Here is a 21,677-nt window from a genome sequence, read left to right on the forward strand (position 1 = left end):
AAGTTCCTTGTACATTCCAAATTTTCCACACCACCAATATGTTTTCTTTTCTCAGAAGAAAATCAAGTAGATTCTATGTTAGCTAGATATATTGTATTCCTGGAAAAGTCAGTATCTCTGGCCTTGTGAGGTGATCATCTTCTGAGTGTTCGACACTGATATGTCTGTGCGTCACCAGTCCATCTGTCCATGACTAGAGGGGAGGATTCAAGCAGTTCAGCCTAAATGAGTCTCGTTGCATCAGTGTGAACTCATCAGTTAACTTACTCAAACAAAGCCAGATTAAGTAACAATAGTAACTGAAAACAAGATCATGGAGGTTTGACAAATGGGTCAGCAAACTAAAAACTTTCTCCAGTTTCACACCTTTACCTGACACTGAAGCAGAAGCATCTCGCATCAGCTTGGAATCATAGAGTCACAGAATCATAGAATCACCAAGGTTGGAAAAGACCTCTCAGATCATCCAGTCCAACCTTCCACCTACCACCAATATTTCCCCACTAAACCATGTTCCTCAGTACAACATCTAAACATTTCTTCAGTATCTCCAGGGATGGTGACTCGACCATCTCCCTCAGCAGCCCATTCCAGTGCCTGACCACTCTTTCAGAGAAGAAATTTTTCCCTAACATCCAACCTGAATCTCCTCTGGTGCAACTTAAGGCCATTTCCTCTAGTCCTATCAATAGTTATGTGGGAGAAGAGGCCAACACCCACATCGCCACAACCTCCTTTCAGGTATTTGTGGAGAGTGGTAAGATCTCCGCTGAGCTTCCTCTTCACCAGACTGAACAATCCCAGTTCCCTCAGCCATTCCACATAAGACTTGTGCTCCAAATCCCTCACCAGCTTCATTGCCCTTCTGTGGACATGTTCCAGGGCCTTGATGTCTTTCTTGTAGTGAAGGGCCCAAAAGTGAACAGAGTACTCAAGGTGCAGCCTCATCAGAGCTGAGTAGAGGGGGATGATCACTTCCCTGCTCCTGCTGGCAACACTATTTCTGATACAAGCCAAGATGCCATTGGTCTTCTTGACCACCTGGGCACACTGCTGGCTCATGTTCAGACGAGTGTCAAGCAGCACCCCCAGGTCTGTTTCTTCCACACAGTCTCCCAGCCACTTTGCCCCAAGCCTGTAGCACTGCCTGGAATTATTGTGGTCTAAGTGTAGGGCCCGGCACTTGGTCATGTTGAACTTCATCCCTTTGCCCATTGATCTAGCCTGTCCAGATCCCCCTGCAGGGCCTTCCTACCCCCAGGCAGATCAACACTTCCTGCCAGCCTGACATCATCTGCATACTTACTGAGAGTGCTCTCAATGCCCTCACCCAGGTCATCAATAAAGATATTGAACAGGACAGGCCCCAGTACCAACCCCTAGGGAACATCACTCATGACAAGTCACTAGCTGGACTTAACTCCATTCACTACCACTCTTTGGGCCTGGCCATCCAGCCAGTTCTTTACCCATGAAGGAGTGTACCTGCCCAAGCTACTAGCTGCCAGTTTCTCCAGGAGAATACTGTGGGAGACAGTAGGGTGACACAGTCTGAGAGGAAGGTGATTTGGCTTTTGGCAGAAGAGGTGTAGAAGAATGCAAATTCACTTTGTCATAATTTGTACAAAGTGGAGTAGCCCAGAGGCTTTTCTGTCTTGTCTGAGTTGGTTTGCCTATTTGAGCATACCCTATAATCTCCAAATACTGTCTTGTCATCAGCACAGCATCAATCATCATGCTCATTCCAAAACAGCGTAACTAATCTTCTGACATCAAATTACCAGGTTTTGCAAAAAGCTATTCTCCAGGTATCGAAGTTCATTGGAGAAATAAAAGCTCTTCAGAACTACTGAATGAAAAAGCACTTTAGTACTTGTATAGTTTTCCAATTTCCTCTTAGGTAGAATCCTTTAACTATACCTTTCCCTAATGCAGTTCTTTAATCTAAAATTGATTTCATCATCAAAAAATGTGGCCTAATTGCACAAACGGCTCCTTAGTGCAAAGAACAATTAGTAGTATTCAGTGTAAGTGATTCAGTCTCAAAACAGCAGATGTCAACAGTCTGCAGATTTCAGTTACACAAATCAATGACACTATCTGAAAATTAAAAAGAGCTTGGTTTATGTTAGCTTTAACAACTAACAAGAGCTTGGTTTATATTTTTAGCAATACACATTTGAAAAGAACACATTAATTCCCTCTTATAAGTCGAATATTCTTTTCGCTTTTTTTCCTTACCACCATTCCTCAGTGTAAGGAGCAGAAAGTTTTCAGTAGGAAGAAAGGTAAAACCTGCTTTAGACTCTCAGACTGAAATCTTATACAAAATGCTGAAGAAGGGGACAGAAGAAATTGGACAAAAGTGATTAGTTACTGTTTAAAGCAACATTAAATGTTTTTAAAATTTGGATGTCTTGAAAAAGACATAGAAACTCTTTTTGGCAAAGAGGAATCCAGCTAAGAGAAGCTTTGTATAAAAGTACCTTCTTATCATTAAATGTTTGTAACTGGCAACTCTAAACTGTTCATTATACCCCCTCCCCTCTACTCCCTGTATGCTGTCTTCTTGGTTACAACATTATTGGCTGCTAATTTTATTTTTGTCCTCTGATAATGTACAAGAGTTACTGTGAAACTAATGTGAACATACTGTGAGTTTAATGTGCATCTCTTGCTGTTATTAGACAGGGCTGCAGGGCAGGCCTGCTTTGGTTTACTGGATGGGTATGTTTTATTATATAACAAACACAGCTAATGCTGACAACAGATTTAGATTAATATATAATTTAAGAATAGGATAAACCTCAGTAAATATTTTTCTGTCTGCAAGGGAAAGTAGAAAACATTCACTATATACCTTTGAGAGGGAAAGAAAGAGAATGAACTAAGGAGGATGACTTGAAAAAAGAGATATATTTGATACACAACAAGACAAGCTAAGTCATCAGTCCTTTGCATAACAGGAGTTAGAGAGAGATAAAATGCATTATCCAAACATTTATTCAAATCAACCATTACCCAGAGATTCTCTATGCCTCACTTTGAAACTCAGCAGACACTGATAGCATTACCATTCCCTGATTGGGCTCCAGCTATTTCATAAAAGCTACATTTAGTTTGCAAATTCTCTGTGCTTTCAAGTTCCCAGTTCCAGGCACAGTTTACAGCACAGCCAAAGTCCTTATCAGGGCTGGATGCAGGCATGCAACCACTCAGCCCTCAGCACTCCAGTTTGCACAGAGGAGAAATCCAGGCATGCTGGCCAAATGGACTTTATCAGCAAAGTAAAAAGGCAGCCAGTTCTGATTCTTGACATTACTGATGATGATACTGTCTGTGTGGCAGCAAGGGAACTTTTGTCCTCAGCGCAAGTTCTGACATATACCAGGGAAAGCTGTTTCTGAAATGCTAACAAAACTCGTAGTGCCAAGTGTGATATTACTCTAATGCTAATGGAGCCTCTAAATGTTTTGAAAATCAGGAAACTCACGTGGGATTTAAAGAACCATGTTTTAGCTTACTAACTTTGAAATATTTATACTGATATTAATGGAACTAAAAGGGCTGTGTTTCTTGAGTAAGATTAAGAAGAACATGTAACTGAGGGCCCAATTCTCAAAGAAATTCACTAAAATTTGGGCAGCAGTGTCCTTCTGTCAATTAAGTAAAATATATAAAATGTCCTTGAAGTCCTAAAAATATCACTGATTGTTTTCCTTCTCCCAAAACAATTATCATGAACTTTCTTGGTTTAACTTACTCTTTTCACTACAAGAAACTCAGTTTCACCCACATATATTTGTTTCGAACCAGCTGTACTTCTTTATGCACTACACATACTAAGAGAAGAATTTCAGATCATCAGTGACCTCAGCTGAAAACCTGAAGTTTCTATATAGGAACGACCTCAATTTTACATGTTATAATAGCAATACACACAAATGCTTCTTCATTTTTCTAATTGAGAGATCACTAATCATTTTTGTGAAAAATCTCCAGATCTTGTATCTCACTATTCTTTGGGAGTTGGGAAAGACAGCAGTTGTTTTTACCATTTACAAATAATTACATTACAACTGTAAGGATATTTCAAAAACAGTGCTGATTTAGAAGTAATTACTAATAAATACTAGTCAGGTCCTCAGAGTCCCAGGTCTCTCAGCCTTACTTCATACAGAAAATGCTCAAGGGCATAATCATCTTTGTGGCCCTCCACCAGACTCTCTGGAAGTTCCCTGTCTTTCTCACACTGGGGAGCCCAGAAAAGGACACAGTACTGCAGAGGTGGCCTCACCAGTGCAGAGTAGAGTGGGAGGATAACCTCCCTCAACCTGCTGGACACACTCTTTTTAATGCTCCCTGGGATACAGCCTTCTTGGCTGCATGGCATGGAAGTTTTCTTACAAAGAAATGTATCACACACTGGAATAACATCTCAATGGATAGGGTGTCCATATTTTAAACTGGTTTGTTTACACACTCGGTAGGACAATGGCTAACAATGATATCCAACCATCTTCTTACATGGAGATATCCTTACATCTTCTTGCATTTACAAATTTTAAAAAATCTTAAGATTGCCTTGTACAGGGTTCTCACAGTACCTTGCTATTTCCAACCAAATAAAAATTAGTCTAAATCTAGAACATTCTTCTTTTACCTCTATTGTCCACTGTTTTATTTATTTACTTCCTTGTTTGTACCCATGGATGCTGTTGCTCTTTCTTTACTAAATTCCTCCAAGACGAGTTTTTGATGTCTTATAGATCAACAGCTATCCACGGATCATAAGCTGTGAAAAGCAGACATTAAGATAAATTAAGCTACCTTTCATGGTATACACCGTCCCCACTTTCTGCAAAACATTCAGGAGCAAGTATACTGGAAAATACACAGAGAATCAAAATACTTTTACAGAAATTTGACATTATCAAAGAGCTAGAGCCAGACACACAATCTGAATGCTCCAGCAATGATATTTAAAAATATGTATGTTTGTGTGCACGCACGTCAAATTTTATACTTCTATGCAAATGGGGAACTATTTTAGAATGGAAAATGAAACTAAGCCCTAGGGTGTAACTACATAAGGGAGAAGCTACCCATTTAATTAATGTTTCCTATAGGGCACAACCACAGTATTTAACTACAGTCATCATTAATAAGGATATTAAAGGAAAATACATTTCAAGGTCAAAATCCATTGCTAGGGAAGAAGAGTGCAATATTATGTGTTACTTAATTGGATAAACATTTGGCAGACACAGCTGAAGAAGGGCCATAGATCATGTATCCACACACCCCATAGCATGCCAAACATCAGACCATAGTGAACAGAGATCAGCAGACAGATTTCACAATGGTTTGAAGAGTTCAAATGTTGTCTCACCCCTTTGCTTCATAAACTACTCTCAAACAGAGCTGGAAAAGGGAGAACAAGAGAATGGCTGTTTAGACGTGTAGAGTATGAACTGAATGATGGATGAGCAGTGCCTCGGGTGTTTCCACCTAGATAGGAAGAGCCATCCTAACCCTGTGATCTATTCTCTGAGCAGCAGGAGACTAGATCAAGGCAAAATCATTCTTTTTCTGTCTTACACAAAGTTCACACACTAGTCAATAGCAGGTTTTTATCCAGTAATAAGTTACTTCAGTAAGTCAAACTCCTGCTGGAGCTTTTACATTACCATTCAGCCCAATAGGTAACTTTTTTAACAATAATGCTCTTAAAACTTGGGAGAATGCAATTTTTCTTTTAAAATGTTTACTATTCAAATGTAGGATGGCATATTTTATGTGTCTTCACTGCCACCTTTTGGTCATTTTTTTTCCTATTGCTTTTCTTTTTTTAGTTATCATATTTTAAATACATAAAGAGCAAAAAGAAACAATCCAAAAGTACATCCAAAGCAAGTAAATATGCAAGAAGATATAAATACAATTTTTCAGTATCAGCATTTTGACATGCTAAAAAAAGAAAAACAAACATATTAGAAAAAAAGTCAGATGAGAATAAAAAAGATGTATTTTGTCCTAAATTCAGTTATAGAAATGTTCACTGCTGTTGATTCACAAATCTCCCAAGCTACTGTGATTGAATACAGATTTATAAAGCCATCTCTGAATATGTGGGCTTCAGAGACAGAGCTTGCTTCTTTTCTCTCTGTAGATCAGTGCCTCTCACTAAATATCTATTTTCTTTTGATAGTTAGCTACTCTTTCATCATTATTAGAATTTATGTTTGTTCTACTAATGCACAGCAAAATTCTGTTTCATGATAAAGACTGCTTTGTATTACTGAAATAAACATGTAACATTATTTAAAAAAGAAAGGTTACTACTTCTCTATTAATGTAAAGTTTATACAGAAAAACCACTTAAAACACAACTGGAGAAGACTTCACTGTATGTGGACACATGGTAAAGTAATTATTCATGACCAAAGTATTTACTCTTTCAAAGAAAATGAGCACTGTTATAACATTTGTTAATTCCTTGAATAACTTGTCTTCAGCACTGAGGAGACTCAAAGCAGCACAAAGCTGGCAGTCAGCTCTCTCTCCTTCCTACAGTCTTAGTGGACAGAAAGGCCAAGAGGAGGAAGAGTTGCCACTGTCCACCCAGGTCTTTCCACCTAATGAGTGTTCTTAAGAGAACCAACCATGACTGGTATCAGTTAAAATCATATTCAGGCTGTTCTAACACATGTTGCACAGGGACAGAGCATAGCTACTAATCCCTAACTAATATTAACAATGTTTTCTAACAGTCACCACTCAAACTATCCCCTATCCCCAGTAGACATAACAGGAAATCTGTTTCCTAGTGAAATTATTTTGCATTCTAATAAAAAGGGGGAAAATAAGTTCAAGAGAGAGAAAACATTATTTTAGTTTGTACTGCCATAAAAGATTTTTTTTACAAGCATATATAGCATAGTCTCACAAGCCTCACAAATTTGATCAGCGCCTAGAATGTGTCAGCTCATTTATTAAGAGCTTAACTGTTCACTTATTAAACAAAATGTTACACAGTCAGGAAGTAGCATCTCTGGAGTCTTACTCCAGGATGTTTTTCTCCTGCCCACCTTGCAGCTCACATCATCCACCCAGTAGTTCCTCTGGCAGCGCTCCCTCAGGATATTGCCTATTGCATGCAGTGAACTGGCTTAGGGGACAGGTGTTCTGTTGAAAAAAAAAAAAAAAATTATTCTGAAGTGGTTTGGAAGTACTTTTGTGTTAGGTTCTGTGCTTATACCATGGTGTACCATGCTGTACACCATGAGAGAGCACCATGGCAGATATCAGTCTGAAATCTTTCTCTGGCTTTAGCATTGACATAAAAAAAAATACTCCTGGGTTTGCCAAAAGTCCTGATGGGCAGAATATGCTGACTCATAAACTGGCACCTTTCTTTTCAGCCCACATTATAACTTGGTGGACTTCTTTTGTTGTGGATATATGAAGTAAAGAGGCATTGAGGAAGCAGTCAAAGAATAAAATATAAAATTAAATAACCTCAATTAAAATATTAAGCTTCTTTTAGTGCTTATTTCACCTTGCTGCCTCCTGCATGGTAAGGCTATAGCTCCATTATGAAGTATTTAATTACAGAGACCTCACTGTTTAATTCTAAGTGTTAAGGATGGTCTTTCAAATAAGCGTTTGTTTCCTGTCACTGCTCATTTATAAGGATATAAATGTTTTCACTTTGTTTGTATTCTTGTTGGACATAATTACATCCATTTCCGTAATTAAAACAGATTTGCTTCTGCTATAGAAACCATAACTAACACAACATTTTGATTCCCATTTGTTGCTAGGAGTGGTAGTTTTATTAATACTTCATTTTAGTAGTCTAATTGCATAGTGACAGTAGCTCAACAAGTTAGCAAATATCAGCAGAGTTATGAGAAATTTTAAAGTGCCTGCTCCTAGTGCACAGTACATGTAAGATAGGGCAGCTTAACACAAAGTACATAAAGAGACAAGTTACTGCCTCCCTATTTGAGCCCCTAAAGCATAATTGTTCCACCCAACTTAGATGCCAGTAGCAAAAGGATAGTTTCCCTAAGCTCCTTATACAGCTTAGTGAGGAAAAAAAAGAGCTTCTCTAAAGAGCAATTCTGAGCAGAAACCTAACTTAGGTACTCAGTACTGCTCTGAAGGTGCCCTCAGTGACTATATAGAAAGCCAAAAAAATCCAGCCTTCTATCTCAGGTGTCACAGTGGAGTGTCACCAGGCACTGTGCATATTTCCCTCAGTAACCACAGCTATGTTCTTCTCTAATTCCCAACCTCAGAGGAAAGCAAGCACCAAGTCTGACACAGACCTTTACTTTTGAAATTTTGGTATAAGAACTTCTTAAAAAGGAGCAGATACAAAACTGTTGAAGTTGGAAGAGAAATGTCTTCTCTTGATCTCAGTGATGTTATGATCGGGCTTTCACTCCTAAATAAAACATGCTATTTCAGTGTAAAATGGACTGGTTAGATAGTGACACAACCCCTCAGCTGCTCTGCGATTTAATCGTAAGAAGTCCCTCATAAGAAAAGGAACGTGTTCCATCACAGTCTATCTCTGTGAAGCAGGGACCACTGATTTCTTACATCATTTTTATAATGAAAGCCTGGCTCCTATATCCGCAGGGCTCATAACTGGCATTGTAGCTAATGTAGTAATGGCTCTGGGGGTGGAGAAAAAACAAGTTGCCAGAACCAAAACCAGATAGACACAACTCTGGGAATTTGTTTTTTCTCACCCAGAGCTTTTTCCTTTCTCTTATTAGCGTTGGATTTCATGCATCTTATTTTCTTTTCTAAATAAAGTATCCTACATTTAAGTTTCATTTCCTCCTAGACAAAACAAAGCAGGTGAATTAGGACAATGAAAACAGTTTATTCAGTTGTTTTTTTTCTTAACAAAAAATTCAATCTTCTAATAAAGTTCTGGTCTTTGGGCCATGTATGTTGGAAAGGAAAAAAAAAAAGAAGAGAGAAAATAAAGGTTATCCAGAAATAATTTATGGTTTCCAAAATATGTTCTTTGGAAGAGGGGAGGTTCTCACAGGGAAACAGCTGGCCACATGCAGAAAAGGCAACAGATGGGATAAAGAGGGAAAATACACAGGAAGCAGTTGTTTTTTCACTGAATGAAAATACAGACAGACAGACTGGGGGGAAGAAGGGAAGTGCGTGTGCGCGGTTGCATATGCAAACACATCGACAAGCAAACACACACAGTTTCAACTAATCAAGGGCAGCAATGGCCATGAAAGAGTTCATGTTTTGAGAATGAAAACAGAGGTGGTCAGCATGACTCTTAGTGGAGATGGTGTTTCTCATGAGAGTTATGCCGTTTGCCCTTACTGTCAGATCTTGAAAACCTTTCCAACAGAAAAAGCACTCACTAGCATACGGATTAATATTCCTCCTGTGAATTATACTATAAAGTGCTGCAATACAAGGGTGAAAGAAAGACCAAGAATATTTTTCTACAAAATTCAAAGGAACTCGGCAGCAAGCTCTTTCAGAAGAGAATATTCCAGTATTATATACATGAATGAAATTGCCCCTCAGTTTACTGGAGAATTTCCATAGAGGCTACTCTGTAGGGCTAAGTGATGTTCTCATGCTAAATAAGGAACAAATCCAACAAAAGTAAGACAACACTAGTGTCAAGCAGACAGGATGCTGAATCAAGCCTACAAAAGTAGAATTAGGAATCCCTGTGAATCATTTTCAGATTATTAATTTATATTCAAATGCAAGACAGTTTATATCTCTGCTTCAATGCAGTGCTATTTATTCTAAATTGCATGCACTACTCTAGACCAAATAGCATCAGAGCTTCATTTAATATTTCTAATTCTATAGTATAACTACATATTAAAGCAGGAAGGGAGACTCATGTCAGGATAAGTGATGTCTTTCTCTCAAATTTCAATGCTTTTTCTTCATTATAATTGTATGTATATTTAGTATTGCTAGAGCATTTGACTCAGTTATGAAAATCCTCGCAACGTCCCAATGTTCTGTGTAAACTTGTATTTGAAATTAATGTACTACCAACAGAATTTATTTCATCACCATTCGACTTTGCTCTACTGATCCATGAAATGTGTTGCACCTATCTTCCCTTGAAAGCCATTATAAAAAAGACTGACCTGTCACTTTTTCTAGAATTAAGAATTGCCATTTATGCTTTATAAAAGTAACTGTACACAAGAATGCGAAGGCAGCATTCGTATTGTTTTCTTTAGTAACAAAACACTAATAGTTAGGCAAAGCCCAGTATGAGACAGAACAAAAATTTGAACAAAATTCTACTCTTCATTTCTATGATTTTGCAAACACCTTTAAGAAATGTAAACAATCTCTTCAATCTTTTTTACACTAGTGACTTTTGGATAACATAGAAGCTCATATATGGAGTTATTTTTTAAACCAGACAGGCAGGACAAGTGAAGAAAATCGAGATTCTCAATTTCTGTAACCATAAAGTAGTCTTTCTGACTCCAAAAATTAAGTAACACTCTAGGTCATAAAACACAAAGAATATTAAATTGCAGCTTTTGAAAGTACTTTGTTCTAAATTTCCCTTCTAAAATGTGTTTTTTGAGCATACATAAGAACAGGTTGTCAGGATTTATGTTTTGTTGAAAGCTCTAACTATACAACAGGTGCCAAGTGGTAGAACTGGGAAAAATTTAGTCATAAGTCAACCAACAGGAATATCTTCTTAAAGACAAAGGTAAGAGGTTTATGGTTTTGAAGAGTGGTTTATTAAATAACATTCATTAGATACTTCTATAGGCATTTTTTTTCAGCAAATTCATCAAAGATATTAAGGCACCCTTAAGCGTATGAGCATATTTAGATTTCTTGGGTACGTGAAGTAGCACAGCATATAATAGATATCTGCACTGCAGAATGGAATTTACAAAGTTCCAGACAGTTGTCTTAGGCAATAAGAAGAAAGTGCTTGTAAACATATGATGTGATTTCTTAAGTGAGACTAATAACAGTCAGCCCTTTGTAAATCACCTAATAACACTTAGGAGTCTTTGAAGTCTCTAATTTCATGAACTATTGACTAACAAAGTTGGGCAATGTTGTCAGCTGCTGCTGTTTAGGTGGAAAAAAAAAACATACAGTGGAAGACAGCAACTGTTTTTTTTAGCTCTATGAACAACATTGGACACACAGTGGTGACTTTCTCTCTCCTGCTTTCTATAAGGACTCCTTGCTTTTATTTCCTACCCCTTTTCTATCGCCCGTCTTCCCTCCCCCATCTCCCTAAGCAGTGAGGATTTGTAATAAACCAGTCGGGCTAATATTTGACCTGTTGTGTCTTAATCTCGCTGTCGGGTATGCATATACGAAAAGAACTTCCTCTCTCTCCTATAAATTGGAGCAAGACACACACGTCATAGTTTATGCCAAAGCTTACAAAGTTACAGATCCATACGGACAATCAGGCAACTGCAATAGTAAATCACTTTAAGAAAAGCTCATTTCCTTAGCTTTGCTGTTCTCTTAAGAATGCTCAGAACAAGTTTCTCTACAATGCTTCATCTTCAGACAGTATGTCTGAAAAGAGATAAGAGATGAAAACAATCTTGCAACTATCTAAGTAGTTTAAACATCTTCTGGCTTGACTGCCATCTCTTAGTGGATATATTTCCGAACTCATTTTGTAATCTGCAACAGCTTAGTCCATGTCAATATCTGTCTTTGTTTTCACTGCACTCTCTCTGCCTACAAATTCACTGATATTTCAAGTAGAATTGACAGAGGCAGAATTCTCAGAGGGCCATTAGTTGTGAGCCACCTTAGGTCAACAGCCCTCTTAAAACAAGTGTGCTAAAAAAATAACAGAACAGCAGAAAAGCAGATCTCTACTCTTGACTTCAAGTAAGGTCCAATAACCAAACAAAAAAAAATGACGAGAAAGTAGATTTCTGAGTGCACTTACTGTGATGATATGGACTTAGAGCTCTCATCACACTCTTGTGCACCCTTCAGCCTTCATATTTAAGCTAAGGCACTCTCGAGTCCAATTTCTGAAACCATCCACAGTCATTAGGATGACAAATCACTGTGGGGTTTGATTTCAGTCTTTTCAAAATTTCTCAATCGCTTTTGGGTGACCTGAAGCTAATTAGAACGATTTTTCCTACGTTTAACTGGAATTTTCTGTATTTCAATTTGTGTTCATTGCTTCTTGTCACTGAGAAAAGTTTGGCTCCTTTTTCTTTACTCCCTCCCACCAGGTACTCATACTCCCAGATAAGATACTCCCACACTTTCTCTTCCCCAGGCTAAGCAGTCCACCTCCTCTATGTCAGACACTTCAAGACTTTAAGCATTGCAGTCACCCTTTGCTGGACAGGGGGAGTGGAGAACCATACACAGCATAGATGTGGAGTGCCAAGGAAAGCTGAAGGGCCACCTCCCTCAAACTGCTCACACAGCTCTGCTTCCTGCAGCCCAGGAGCCTGCAGGCCTTTGTTACCAGGGTGTTTGGTGGCTCAGTGTTCATTTGGTGTCCACACTTGGACCTTTCTCCTCCAAGCTCCTTTCCAGCTGTTTGGTCCACAGTCTGTCCTCCTTTTGCTGAATTTCATAAGGTTGCTACCAGCTAATATCTCCAGCCTGCTGGAGTCACTTTGAATGGTAGCACAACCACCTGCTGTACCAACCACTCATCCCAGCTTTCAGGCCACCTGCAAAACTCTCTTCTGATTCTGTGTTTGCTGGATGGAAGCTTGTAATATTTCCCTTGAGCCTTTCGCATACTATGGCTTGCTATTCTTGCCCAGTCTGAGCTCCCTATCTCTTGCAGTCCTGCCTAGTTTCCTGCTCCATTTCATCCTTGAATCCCTGCTCTTGTCCTCCTACTTCCAGAGCTGATAAGTGTCCCAAGCAGCAGCAAAAGTTTTGATCAAGGACCTCAGCTCTTGGATTATTTGATGATTCTATGGATTATTTCTTACAATTAACTTCAGCTATCCACAGCTGCTTGCAGTGTGCAGTTAGTCACATAGTATAACTGGTGCTCCCGGACAAAATGAATGTTCTACTTTTGACCACAGATATTATTTTTGACCTGTCCAAATCTTAAGCTAGAATTCTAGTATGTAGTTTTGTACAGAAGATCTTTTTCTTCATAAGTAGTAAAACTGTCTAGATTCAAAAATATTCTTGCTCTAAGACCTTATAATTGGTATAAAATATCAATACTAATACTTACATTTTGAGAAATAATTCCATCTCTGGCAAAATGTTCAACTAAACAAACTCTAATTAGCACAATTATTTCTGAATTGAAATATGTCATATGTCTAACTGTGCTGTCAGCCTTTGGCTAAGAGCAACAATTCCCTTACCAGTCAGTCATAATAAAATGTATTAATGTAGTAGTCTCATGCACAAAAAATTGCCCAAAATCTGAAGGCAGACAACTTTGAAACATTTATTGCTGTATTCAAATTAATTACTGTATTATTTTTAATTGTTAGTAATTGGTTCAATTATTTAAATAATTCCAAATGTTTTGCAGATTCCATTCTTTATTTATTTAAATTTCACCAAATTTATAACAACTGTCTGATAAAGTGTTTTTTTTTAAGTACCTCAGTACACTTAGCTTAGTGCTTGAAGAATTCCTCACATTTGTTCACTTCTCAAATATGTCTCAATAACCAATAAAAGTGTCATAAGTACTTCCAACATTAATTCAACCTTCCCTTAAAATAAGTAAGTTGTTGTTATTACAATGACATCCAGCAGCTGAACACCACAATGGAGAGTTATCACCACAGCCCGGCATCCTACTAATCATTGTCTCACTATGCTCTTAAAACTGTGCTTAACTCTGCCTCTTCCCCAAAAGCTTGCATCTCCTATTGGTTTGAATGTGAATCCTACATTGCACACTGCAGTGTCAGTATTTGTGTTTGTGTTTAACACTCCAAACTATGCTAGCATTTTTTGGAACTACGGAATAGGCAAAAAATCAATGGCATAAATGCACAGAATAGAATCAAAAAATACCTTACACGTTGTGAGGTTTTTAAATGAGAAGGGAAACACAAAGATTTCCTGAGAAATTCCTGACATGGAAGGCTTGGGAAAGGACCTGGCTGCAGGCTCGTGCAGCATTTTGACAGTTTTGTGGTCTCAGCACATACCTTCAGAAGTCCTCAACAGAAAATATAAGGACATTAGAATGCCATTCCTAAAACACAAAATTTATCTGGGAGCCATAGCTAAGGGCAATAAAGCACATCGAATGTTTTTCATAGGGTATATTCCAAAGCATCTTAATTTCAAAGCAACACTTGTAGAAATATTGAAAAAAAATATATTTTTAACTATTGGAAATAATAAACACCCATATGTGCCGCAGCAGAAAATCTATCTCTATCAGCTAGTTCATATTCAGGTTTAAACAAAGTGTTTTTCTGAAAGAAAAAACATGGACAGAAGTTTAAAAGGGCTCCTGAGAGAAGTCAACTCCCCACCAACATACCCAATATTCTCTTTGCTCAATGATCCTTCCTCTCTGGGGCCCACTCCTTCCACTGTATCCTTTATGTTTTACAGCCTTAAAGTGCTGAAGCTTTTTTGATAATTGATATATCAATTATCATTACTTTTATTATCAGTAGTTTTGATATTACAGGTGTTTTAAGGCAGTCAGCTCTATACTCCAGGGGCATGTGTGTGGTGAAATCATGAAGTCATCACAACATCACAATCAGAGGAGTATCATAACTTCTTCAAGGTACAATGTTAACTGTTATAAAAGTAACATTTATATAAGTAACAGTGAGAAAGGCAAGTATTATTTTAAGGGTATATGATTAAACACAAAGGATGGCACTATGCTTGATTCAATCTAATTTTGATTTTAAATGCTAAACAAATTCTCCTGCATTGTTACCAATAAATGGAATGCATTATCAGAAAGGAATTCTAAGAGCAGTGTTACTTTGGCAAAGTAGGAGTAGAAGTGCTTTCTAAAGTGCTTTATACTCATCTGTAATTTATATAGTTGAAAACCAGAATGGAATTTCTTTTACAAGGAATGAGAAAATAAAACACTGCTATTGTCCTCTACTTTGAGTTGTTTTTCAACTCATTTAATTGAACTTTAACTGAAAAAAGTCATGTGGTCTTTGCTTGTACTTTCAACAGTGTCTAAAAGCATCACTGTTAAAAATTATTTAGTGCTTCTGGTCCTATTGAGTTCTCTTAATTCATGACAAGTAGTACATAATTCTGTTTCTTGCACGTGTTGGACCGGATTGAACAACCCTCTCAAACAATCTTGATCTTCAGAGTTTTTTCAGTGTATTTCTTTTCCTCAGCTGCCTGTGACTTGGCACTGATGATTTAAACTCTCTAAGGGAATTCAAGTATTTCAAGTAGTTTGAGAGCCACTTCTTTGAATCAGATTTTTTGTGTTAAATCCAGGCCAAGTAAGGCATTTGTTTGACTTTAACAATGTTACTCACTAAGAACAGCTGGACTTTACTTCACCAGGGGACAGAGCAGTTGCCTGCTTATCTGATCTTTTCTATAATATTCCCCTGGATAAAGGGAGCTTATTAAATGACAATAAACCAAATACGTTGTCTGATGTCCTTATTCTCAGATGACATTATCCTAGGAGGAGAAAGAATACTGGTACAGATGCAGAAATGTCAAGTGTACCTGCAATTTCCACTCACAACAGGAGCAGAGGGCATTTATCACTTCCATTCCCAAATCAGTTCCATCCTATTTAGAAGACAACATATAAGTGAACACAGACCTCTACACATTTTATATAATACAACTGAAATGACAAAAAGTGGAGTACTTCATTTTTTCTCAAAAAAAAAGATTCAGATTGCATAACATTCATTACTTGCAATCCAATGAATCTTTTCAGGGATTTTTAATTTCTCATCTCATTCATTCTCTTCTGTATCGTAGCAGCTCACAGACTTGAACTTGTCAAGATGTACTTGACAGCTAGAGCAGACCTATGAAATTTTAGAATGTGTAAACACAAATGTAAAAAACATAGGATGCATATAAATTGGAATAACCAGCGCTCAAGCAAATACGCTGATATCACTAATGCTGTTCCTTTTGACCTGAGCACTCACCCAGTGATCAGAGCCTTAGAAATTGATTCCATTAAGAAAAAAAAAAAAAGTAATATGTATTTCTTTGTTGTGTTTATTTTACAAGAAGTGAACTGCCCTGGATACAACAAAAGTCAAGCGGTAGGAATAATTTGCTCTCCAACACTAGCTTCTCTCCAGACAAGTCTCTGCCCCAAAAAACTGCTCTTAGCTTCTCCTTTGGACCATACTACAAGTGCAGCTTTAAGTTTGGACTCACAGTTTAACTGCTCCAAGCTGTCCACCTCTTCAATTGGCAGCATCTGTGACAGACAGTGCTAAATGCATCCTCACCCAGGCAGCCTGGCTCACTAAAATTTACAGTACTAAACTACAGTTTGTGGCAGCAACAGAGGAGAATCTGAAGGTGATACCTTGCACAGAAGAGTGAGGCAGCAGCCAAGAAAAACTTTCCTGCCACACTCAGTTGGAAGGGTCACAAAGATCATCAAAGAGATGGAGCACCCCTCCTTTGAAGACAGGCTGAAGGAACTGGGCTTGTTCAGCCTGGAAAAGAGAAGGCTGAGGAGAGACCTCATTGTGGCCTTCTAATATTTAAAAGGAGTTTATAAACATGAGGGAAATCAACTTTGAACAATGGTAGATAGTGATAGGACGAGGGGGAACGGTTTTAAACTAAAGGACGGGAGATTTGGATTAGACGTCAGGGGGAAGTTTTTGTACTGAGAGAGTGGGCAGGTTGCCCAGAGAGGCTGTGGATGCCCCACCCCTGGAGGTGTTTACAGCCAAGTTGGATGGGGCCCTGGGCAATCTGATCTAGTACTTGATGTTTTCCCTGCTACACCTGTAACTTTCCTGACCCTGTGCTAGCTGGAAGCAAGCTAGAACTATATGGCGCAGACAATAGTAGCAATACTTTTAAGGACTCTTCACTCACTTAGTTTTGACCGTAGTTCTCAGCAAGGCAAGAGATATTTGCCTTTCTTGGTTGTCTGAAGATGAGAAGATAGCCACATGCAGCAGCATCAGTCATGCGATCAGATTGTCCAGACAATAGCACAGTAATCCTCCATCAGTTCTAATCATTGTCTGCAGAGTCCCGGAATTGTGTTGGGGAAAAAAAGAAAAGGAAAAAAAAAAAGGATCAAAGAGAAAAATAAAAAACAGTTTTTAAAACCTAATTCTATAAATGGAGTTTTCTCCACATTACCAAAACAAATTGGTTGCCAAATCCAAACCACACAGTAACTTTTCTGCTTCATCTCAGTATCCATCCAGTCACTTTCAGTCATTCTCTGAGGAATTACTGTTTTTGTAAAATCTCATTGGTGGAATATTGCCTTCCAATGCTGTGTTTTTCATTGGTTCTGGCTGTATTAGGAGGAACAGTGCCAGCTGGACAAGACAAGCAATGCTTCCCCTTCCCTCAGCACCTTTGAGACCCATCAGCAGTGCTGTGCCCTGTTCTGAGCTTCCACTAGAAGTGGGGCACGAGTGAATTGAGGTGACTTCAGCATGGGGCCATGAGAACAACTAAGGGATGAGAACATCTGACATACAAGGAACGGCTCAGGAAGCTGGGGCTTGTTTAGTGAGACAGTGCCTAAATACTGGAATAAGTTGCCCGGGGAGGTTGTGGAGTCTCAGTCTTTGCAAAACCCAGCTCTAGTTAATGATACTTGGGTGAGAGAGTGGAGGTGGTGGACTAGATGATCAGTGAGCCAGCCCTAACAATTCAGGGACTCTGTGAACTCAGCTATCACTCCGTAAAGCAAAACTTTGAAAATTTCCACAATTCCACAATTCATCTGAATGTTCACTGTTCTCACAGCAACGACTTTTTTCCTAATATCCAATATGAAACCTCAAGCTGCAATTTGCAGTCCCTGTCTGTCATATTCCCCAGCACTACCAGCAGGAGTTGAGCTTCACAGAATGGCTTGGTTTTGAAGGGACCTCAAAAGATCTAGTTCCAAGCCCTCTGCCATGAGCAGGGTTGCCAACCACTAAATCAGGCATTGGATCAGATTGTGCAGGGCCCCATCCAGTCTGGTCTTGAACACCTCCGGGGATGAGGCATCTACAGCTTCTCTGGGCAGCCTGTGCCAGCACCTCACCAGCATCTCAGTGAAAAATGTCCCCCTGACATCTAATCTAAATTTCCCCTCTTTTAGTTTAAAACCACTCCCCCTTGTCCTGTCACTATCAGACCGTGTCAAATGTTGATCTCTCTCCCGCTTACAAGCTCCATGTAAGTGTTGGAAGGCAGCAATGAAATGCCCCTGAACCCTTCTCAGATTGAATAAGCCCAGCTCCCTCAGCCTTTCTTCATAAGAGAGGTGCTCCAGACCTCTGACCATCTTCACGGCACTCCTCTGGACCTGCTCCAGCAACTCCGCATCCTCCCTACATTGGGGGCCCCAGACCTGGACACAGATGGACCTGGCTCTAGATAGAGCCTCACAAGAGCAGAGTAGAGGGGGACGATCATCTCTCACACCCTGCTGCCACCCCTCTTTTGATCACTTTTATACTCCTCCTGAGGGCTTCTGCTACATCACCCCCTACTCCGTCCTTCACCAAACTATGTTCATCTGTCCTCAGAGACTATTTGCTGCAAGCCCCTTGCCACTTTGGATAGCCTCTGCTGAACCTCCTCCAGAGCTGTCCTGGAAGCCCAGCCATCATTTCAACAGCTGAACCAGGCCCATTTGCACTTGTTGAAATTACAGGAAACAGTTTCCAAGCCTTCCACACCATTTCCCCTAATACAGCATCATTTCTGAGCACCCCAGGCCATGCTGGAGTCATCTTGCTGACAGTAAGAGTTATACTTAGCTTACTCAACAAGTTCAGAGCAAGAGGAAGCGTTGGGATGATTATATGCAGGCCTGTGTGTTACTGGAAAGCTGCACCACATTTCCAACCATTTGGCATGTTGTCCTCGGAGCTCATAGTCCAAAGAGCAGTTGCATTTGTGGAAGACTTGCCCTGCCCACAGACTTCTTCCTGTATAAACTGTGGTGAAAATGTTCTCCTGACTCACCACTGCCAGGCCATCTTGTCAATGATGTAATCTTTTGTTTTTCCTCCAGAAAACGCAATCTACCATTTCCTCATGTCGACATCACCCACAGACTCTGTAACGAAGAAGCGCTAAAACACAGACTGCACAGACAGAGCCACCTGAGTGTTTTTCACCTCCAGAAAATACCCCATCACACTTCAGCAACTACAGAAACATGACTCTCACCCAGCTCATGCAATAATTACAGAATACTGACATGCTTCTAAATGACTGCAGCTAGCTAAACTTGTACAAATTTAAGTGTCTGTCAGTAAAATTTCCCCCATTCTGCAAGTGCCAAGAAAAATTGTCTCATTTTGAATCATCTCTTGATTCCTGCAGTGCTCCTACCTTAAGTCTTACACTTCTTACATAGCACTTGCACAAATATCTGCTCAATGTTGTTGGCATGCAGCAGACTCATCTTGATGGAACAATCTGAGGGAGGATTGCCAAGCAGTTTGCTTTCTAGTAACCACTCTAATACAGGTGGTGCTTTGAATATCTGAAAGTCATGCCTTAGAGAAGACAACAAAGTTTTCTCTGACATTTTAATCTACAAGGACCGCTCCAAAAGTAATGCCTCCTATTTTATTACATTGGCCCACAATGTCAGAGGTGGATGTTGGTGATATGGCAGCAGAGGTTGAACTTTCCCACCAATATTCCATTACATCTTGTTGCCGTGCGACAGATGGCAGCAGAGGGGCAGTCTGACAGAATGGTGTCTGATGTGGAAGTGCGTATGAAGCAAAGGTGTGGAATTCAATTCCTACATGCGGAACAAATGGCACCCATTGACATCCATTGATGTTTGCTGAATGTTTCTGGAGACCAAACAGTGGATGTGAGCATGGTGAGGTGGTGGGCAGTACATTTCAGCAGGGGTGACTTTCAGCAACGTGAAAGACAACCCATGTTCTGGATGGCCATGCAGATTTTTACCAGTGTGGCATGCAGGCTCTTGTTCATCAGTGGCAAAAATGCATAGCTAATGGTGGTGACTATGTTGAAAAATTGTGTTTTGTATCTGAGAATTTTCTCTATCAAACAGTATTATTGTGCTCTTATTATTGTAGCTTCCATGGAAATAAGTAGGAGGGAGGCATTACTTTCAGATCAACCTAAACACTTACACCTTGTTAGCACTGACATAAAATGAGGCTTCCATTTTTATTCACAGATAGCCACCATACAGTCCTCAGGGTGCAGGGACTGAAAAGGTGATGGCCAGAGCTACCAGGAGCATCTGGGAAGAGCAGCTGACTGGGCATTTGGTAGCATGGTTCACGTGAGCCTGGCTTTTGTCTCATCTGAGAATGCTTATTTGGGAGCTGAGTTCTTGTGCATTTTACGAAAAACCTTAAACTAAGATGGGATATCCAGACGCTGAACCATCTCTAGAGCTACCTTTTGGTCTATAAATGCAGTCCCTATAACACTAACTCACACTAGTGACTTCCCACGAGAAGTCCAGAATCACTGAGTTCACTCGGAGTAAGACGCTGCCGCCGCCCTGCAGACCACAAATTCGGATTTCAGCCTGCACGCAGCAGCGCTCCGGCAGCCCGGCTGCAGTCCGCGCCCTCCGCTAGGTGTCCCCCTGCTGATGCTGCTCGCCGGGACTGAAGCAGCCCGCAACCGACGGTAGGAAAAAGGAGCCGAGAAGAAAACGAAATGGCATTTCAGAAAGTGAGAGCACACAAAACTTAGCAACTGGGGCGAAGGGGGAGGGGGGGGAAGCACAGACAAATATTCTAATGACGGCAACTACAAGAAAAAATTAAAAGTTACAGTTTTGCTTTAACACAGGAGAAGCAATCATTCTACCCGTATCCCTCCGAAGGCAGACATAGCATTCCGCTGGAGGCTGTGTCCATCGAACTTCTACTGAGAAGGAGGAATGCAAATATACTCCCAAGGTTAAAAAATAAAAAAGAGGGATGGAATTTGGCATGGTTTTTGCGGAGCCATCCCGGGGAAGACACAATGAGCTCTGCGTGGAGAAATGAAAACATTCCTGAGGCGGACTGCCCTGCAATGCCCGTGAGCCACTAAACGCTGACATACCCTCTAACACGGAGTTTGCATGAGATAATGACCGTCCATACTGTGACAAAAGTGCCTTTTCAGAATAACCAGCATAGGAAAAAAGATAGGAGACGATGGTACTTAGAGGAGAAAAAAATAAACCAACAAATGTAGCTTTTCAAGTGAGGATTGCTCTTACATTCAGCTTTTTGCCAGGCTGCGGGAGCGACGAGTTTGGAAGGAGCAGTGAAGGGAGAACCGAGGGAAAGGCGCGGAGCAGGAGCGTGAAGGGCTGCATTTAGCGGAGCCCTTCTCCCTCCCTCTCCTGCGGGGAGGGCACAGGTGAATGCGCCCTTTGTGCCGGCGGGGCCCGAGCCGCAGCCCCACAGCTCCGCAGCCCGGCGCCCTGCGGGCCCCGGGCGGCGCCGGAGGGC

General features: G+C 40.0%; 1 long non-coding RNA gene across 1 annotated transcript in view; it reads right to left on the reverse strand.

Moving 5' to 3' along the window:
- LOC110394706 overlaps positions 4,674–21,677 on the reverse strand; it is a 17,246-nt gene continuing 242 nt past the window's right edge. Inside the window, exons 2-3 of the long non-coding RNA XR_002435811.1 lie at positions 7,092–7,188; positions 4,674–4,795 (exon numbers count right to left, since the gene is read on the reverse strand). This is a non-coding gene — a long non-coding RNA (uncharacterized LOC110394706). The remainder of the gene's footprint in view (positions 4,796–7,091; positions 7,189–21,677) is intronic.

This window comes from Numida meleagris, chromosome 2 (assembly GCF_002078875.1).
Source record: "Numida meleagris isolate 19003 breed g44 Domestic line chromosome 2, NumMel1.0, whole genome shotgun sequence".
In the NCBI taxonomy this organism is placed as follows: domain Eukaryota; kingdom Metazoa; phylum Chordata; class Aves; order Galliformes; family Numididae; genus Numida; species Numida meleagris.